Genomic DNA, 6,398 nt, shown 5'->3' with positions numbered 1-6,398 from the left:
TGGCATGATCTCATCGCCCACCAGCCTGAACACAGTTACACATCCCCAAACACAAAAGCTGCTCAATTACAGCCAACACAGCCTCATACTGCTGACTAACACCGCATGTCTAAGGTTCAACCAAATTAGTCCCGAGAAAGCAACTCTGCATCGAACAACTCGTTAGCTAGGGTCAGCTAATAGTTCACCTTGTCTAGTGTTTTTTTTAGGTGAACAGAATATAACAGATGGAAAAAAAATGGATTTATCACAAGCTCTTACTTCCCAGCGAACGATGTGGTGTTTGGCTTTGTATTCATCTCTTTCCCTGTATTCTTGCTCTTTCAGCAGAAGGGCAAACAGCCTCTAGTTTGCTGGGAGACTTGTGGTGCTAAAACCAATAGGAAGTAGGTCAATGAATGTGACGGTCTTGAGCCGCAAGACAAAAAAGCAGGGTAATAGACAGGGTCCCTCGGGGTTGCCACACAGCTTTCCCTTTGCCCCGCGCTCTGACAAATAGCACAGTCACATTATTCTGAATTCCCTTCATCTGGAAAGAGACTGTGTGTGTGTGTCTGTGTTGTTTGCATGTGTGAGGAAAAGTAAAGAAGCTGATTGTGTGTGCAGTTTGAATGTGTCAAAGAGTGTGCGTGAGTGTTTGTAGTTTTCTGGTTTGGAATGGAGAGTGTGTGTGAGTGTGTGTGTGTGTGTGTGTAAATGTAGGAGCTCTTATTCTCTTCAGCCTTTGTCCTGGTTTGAAGTGACCAAGTCTTGACCTTCACTCCCACCACATGGCACGAATGTACACAGCACACACACACACACACACACACACGACACTTTGCATGTCACACATTACATTTACATTTAGTCATTTAGCAGACGCTCTTATCCAGAGCGACTTACAGTAAGTACAGGGACATTCCTCGAGGCAAGCAGGGTGAAGTGCCTTGCCCAAGGACACAACGTCATTTGGCATGACCGGGAATCGAACTGGCAACCTTCGGATTACTAGCCCGATTCCCTCACCGCTCAGCACCTGACTCCCGCACACATGACTAGCAGTCCCACTTACAGACACACACACATTCATGATCTCCACTCATGGTTGGTCTCATGTGGCTTTGGAGTGGAGACACACTCACTTTTACACTCACACACACCTACAATTATGATACAAATAAAGTTCATATTGTACCCATATTGTCTTGTTCTCTCATGTCCCCTGTCCTTGCCATATATGCTCTCCATTTTTGTTTTCTACAGAGCACAAACCACAGGGCAATCATTATTTTGACTCAAACTCAAAGTATCTTGAATACAGCATGTCGGAATATTGACATAACTACCTTTTTTAAACCATTACCATGACAATCATGACACACCATTGACAGGACATTGAGCACCATTGTTGTGTGGCAGTATCTGGCTAGCACTGGTACTGGCCGTCCCATACACAGAGTGGGTAATTGTTTGACTCTGGTTGACAGACAGCCCAAACATTGGCCTGATTCTTTCCCTGGGCTGAAGGAGACCCTTGGAAAAGCACATTGTGATGATGGGCCGGGTTTTGTTACACGGGGAGTCCATAGATAGATAGTCCATAGTCATCATGGACCTCCTACTGGAAACGTTCAACGCCGTTAGCTACATTGTATAGTTAGCATACGTGACTGAACAATACACGTGCCTTGTTTGAACTCTTCCAGCAGCTGCTGTGATTAGACGGTTTGTGCAGTCGCTGTATAACATAAAATCTTTCAAAAACACTGTTCAACAAACACGTGGCTTTATTTCCCTGTGTCAGTCAACCTAACACATTTATTTCCAGTTTGAATCTCCCATGTTACACTTTGATAACACCGTCCACAGCACTGTCTTCGATAAGTCAATAATCTACATTATACGTGGAGTGTATTCTTGTCTTTCATTTGATTGAATAAACGAGGTAAAAACAAAATGCCCAGCCGTCGAACGGTGGCCCCATGAAGATAAATCATCTTTACCCCCCCCCGACATCCTTCTGCCCGATCCCCCCCAATCACTACAGCTGGAGTCTCCCCTCTGTAACACTGTATGCCTGTGGTCTCCATTACGGCTCCAACGAGGATACAGTTTCCTGGGTGGCTGCACGGGGGCATGTCTAGACAAGAGGCAGAGTAAATGGATTTGTGTAACTAGACCTCTCTTCCTGCATTGGATTTCTTGGACCACCCCCCCTACCCCCCCCATGTTTTGCTGTACTGATTTAGGTTTGATACAAACTAGCCATGTTGCTGTAGCTTCTTCTGGTTCGGGGGGGGGGGGGGGGGGGGTTCGATGTCCTTTGTTTCACCCTAGACACTGGAGATGAATACAGTCGTTGCGCTGTAGCTAAGATAATATAAGACACCACCATAGCTGGCAATGTAATAAATGATTTGCCTGTGGGCAAATGTGACACTCTCAACTACAAAGAGTGAGCGCCTCTTCTCTCTCCGGCCCCTAAATGTGATTTACTGTACACCTCGGAAACTGGAAACCCTAACCCTTACCTCACCCTGAACCCCTGCCTCACCTGAATGAAAGACGGATTTAAGATTTCCTGGAACATGTGGGATTCCTGACATATTTAGCTCTTGGTGCCATGGCTTGGAGCCTGCAGCCAACTGTGCCACACAGCCTCATGTACCAGGTGTGGATCTTCTGAGGTTGTGGTGATTGAGTAATGGGCCTCTGGTGAGCCTCCGGAGGCCCCTGTAAAGAGGTGGTTTAGGGCACACATGAACATGCTAAATCAACGCTAAGCTAATCACAATGGCGTTCAACTGCTTGTGTGTCAGAAGCTATTTGTGTGAAATTACTACAGTAAATACTGTTGAATATTGAAAGACTTTCATTTGATAGGTTGATGTATTTTATTTGATGTGCGGCCTGAGGAACATTTGCAATTGACAGTGAAAGAAAATGTATTTTAAAGTACATGAAATCTGTAAAGATGGAGTTTGAAAACGTACACAATGCTATTAAAATGATTGCCTGGCAATTGTCCAACTGTGCAAAGTGCCTGTCAAAGGGAGTTTGTTTGTGAAAGCATTTCCCAGCGCAAGGTCTTGTGGCAAGACTGCAGAAGTGACTGAGGCTTTCATGCTTTCAGGAAAATAAGTCTGCCTCACAACCTGTGTTGCAGAAAGACCCACTGCACCCACTGTACTGTAACTTTAGAATGTTGACTGAAATAATGTCTTGTGAGGGGTGCCATAAACCCTCCTAGCCAGGTATAGTGGTGTTACTGTACAAGAACGTCTCACAAAGTTCTCAAAGTAGAGGGCCTTCAGCAGGCTCTCAAAACCTACCTGACCCAGTTAGGCAAACACTGGTTTATTTAAACGCCTCCTTCAAACACCAGCTCTCCATTCCCAGCATGCCGGCTCACACTTCTGCTCTGCCACTTCCTGACAGTAAACCCTGTCTACAGTTCACTCTCTCTACACACACACACACACACGCACACGCACGCACACACACACACACACACACGTACACACACACGTACACAGAGAGTGGTAACAGAAAAGAAGCCTTTGAATAACTTATCAAGCTCACTCGCAAATGAGTGTAAGAAAAACACACCCCAATAAAATATTCGGAAAAAGACTAAGAGTCCATTGTGTTTATTTTCGTCTCATTAAAGCTTGATGTGCGTTTGGTCTTCTCCTGTTTCCAATTCCGTGTTTGGATATACTTGATTGAATTAGGTTATTGATTCATATGTTTTTTTCTCCAAAAGATTCTTGAGCTCTGAGGATAGTACAGGCTATTCTATGGAGCTACTTAATAAAGGAAGCAAAAAGGAGGCCTGTGAAATTGGAGGGATTTGACTAGGGTGAGGGGAGGGTGGCTTTTGACTCGGAAGACAAAGACAGAGAACGTTTTTGAAGGAGGCTTTTATGGTCTGTTCTTTGTGATTATTGCGAAGAATTGCCTTTAAGTTACTTTGACCTTATCCTCCATTGAAGTGTGAGTGACACAAGCTTGAATTGATCAAATGTGAAATATGATTTTAAAAATTCACAGTCATATGAAAGGTGGAAACTGTAACACTTCCAAATATAGAAACAAATCTTTTCAAACACCATTTTGCCCCCAACTATATTGAGTCCAAAACAGCATAAGCGTGACCTTAAAAAGGTGAAAAATGTGTGCGCCCCTCTCTACCCACTACCCGTAGTGTAGCTAACGCCAGCGTTATGCCAATTCTGCTGCATCACAGCATGCTAAGCAAACACACAAGAAAGTACCACCTTAGTCATTATTTAGCTACTCTCGGAACAGCAGAAGCAGCAGGCCAGGCACCATGATTCGAGTGCTGAGAGACTGATCCATCCATCACCTCAGATTGATGAAGTGATCCGACACCACGCCCCCCCATCTCCCCAGGCCCCCCTTCCCCTCTCTCCCTTTCTCACTGTATATGCCAGCCTTCTCTCTTACACACACACACACACACCCACACACACACACCACACACACACACCACAAACACACCACACAGACAGAAAGGTCTCATTGGTTCTTATATAGCTCCAGAATTGACTGAGACAAAGACAGCATGCCATGACATAGAGCATCCCTAGACCTTATACATTCACTTCTCCTTTCAAACAGACACCTTTTAAAAGAACCAACAAAACAACAAACGGGACTATATGTCAAGGGAGGCAGGGACAGCAATGGGATTCAAGGTTTCAGATATCCAGCTGACAATGATACAATAAAAACAAGACAATAGCTCTTTTGGAAAAAGAAGGAAGCACTTTACCAGTAAACAGGTCGATATGAAAATATTATCCTTCAACCCTAAATTAACCAATCAATATCCAAAGCGCTGAACATGCATTCGGAAGAACTAGTGTGCCCTCTAATCCAAAGAACCAATTAAAAATGTCTATAGCTTCGTAAAGAATCCCTACAGAAACCTTCAATAGCGGTTATCTATACTAATAAACACATTGTGCGCTCTGATTGGTGGTTTTGTTGCAGTGAGGAAGGAAGGCCAGGCACAGGCTTGTACACCACTGGCTGTGGTTCCCTGCCTACTCAGAAGGAAAGGCAAATTACAATGCGCTCATTGGAAATGGGTCAACTGGGATATTATCATACATTACTAACATGGTGCAACATCGATGAAAACTAGTTTTCATTGGGGCTAGTCATACAACAGTATTTCCATAGTTGTAGCTGCAGCACTAGGCCTCGGAGGAGCATATGCCATCGTTTTACATATAGTACATAACACATGAGTACATGGCTTACATTTACATTTACATTTATTCATTTAGCAGACGCTTTTATCCAAAGCGACTTCCAAGAGAGAGCTTTACAAAGTGCATAGGTCACTGATCATAACAACGAGATAGCCACAAAACATTGCGAGTAGCCAAAACATGGAGCACACATTGTGAACAACCAAAATAAGTGCCAAAGGGAAGAACCATAAGAGCATGTAGTTAAACAAGTTACAATTAAACAACATGAACTGCTATAAGTGCAGGTGTACCTGTGGAAAAAAAGCAAGCAACAATAATAAAACAATATATCACAGCGAGTACAAAAATTTAAGTCAGTTACCACTAACCACAAGAGCAACAAGTCTCTAAGCAAGAGTCATTGTGATCCTTGAGGAAACTAACATCGGGTCAAGCGAACCATTCCTAAGTACCGTTGTACTCCCGGAACAAGTGCGTCTTGAGCCTTTTCTTGAAGGTGGAGAGACAGTCAGTGTCTCTGATGGAAGTGGGGAGTTGATTCCACCACTGGGGGGCCAGACAGGAGAAGAGCTTGTGTTGGGACCGGGCGGTCTTGAGCGGTGGGACCACCAGGCGGTTGTCTGAAGAAGACCGTAGGTGCCGGGTGGGGGTGTAGGGCTGCAGGAGAGACTTGATGTAGACGGGTGCAGTCCCGTTCACTGCTCGGAAGGTCAATACCAGGGTCTTGAATCTGATACGGGCCATGATAGGTAGCCAGTGGAGAGAGATGAGGAGCGGGGTAACATGGGAGCGTCTGGGTAGATTGTAGACCAGGCGGGCCGCTGCGTTCTGAATCCTCTGAAGAGGGCGGGTTGCACATGCTGGGAGACCAGCGAGCAGCGAGTTGCAATAGTCCAACTTGGAGAGGACAAGTGCTTGGACTAGCAGCTGGGTGGAGTGCTCAGACAGGTATCTCCTGATCTTCCGGATGTTGTAGAGGGTGAATCTACACGACCGGGAGACCGCAGCAATGTGATGTGGCTTGATGGTCTTTATTTTGATTTAGTTTCTGCCACTTAATTTTATGAATTATGAAAGATACATTTAGTCAAGACATCTTGATCGGAAAATGATTTCCCAATCCACAAGTCATTTCCCCCTCTCTTTATGAACCTTTAAATGCCCTCGGAA

At 44.7% G+C, this 6,398-nt stretch overlaps 1 protein-coding gene across 2 annotated transcripts in view; it reads right to left on the bottom strand.

Annotated features, from left to right (window-relative positions):
- The window catches only part of ripor2 (RHO family interacting cell polarization regulator 2), a 52,495-nt gene that overhangs the window by 32,977 nt on the left and 13,120 nt on the right, over positions 1–6,398 (bottom strand). The window lies entirely within an intron of this gene.

This window comes from Osmerus eperlanus, chromosome 20 (genome assembly GCF_963692335.1).
Source record: "Osmerus eperlanus chromosome 20, fOsmEpe2.1, whole genome shotgun sequence".
In the NCBI taxonomy this organism is placed as follows: Eukaryota; Metazoa; Chordata; class Actinopteri; order Osmeriformes; family Osmeridae; genus Osmerus; species Osmerus eperlanus.
This window is presented reverse-complemented; position numbering and strand designations above follow the sequence as displayed.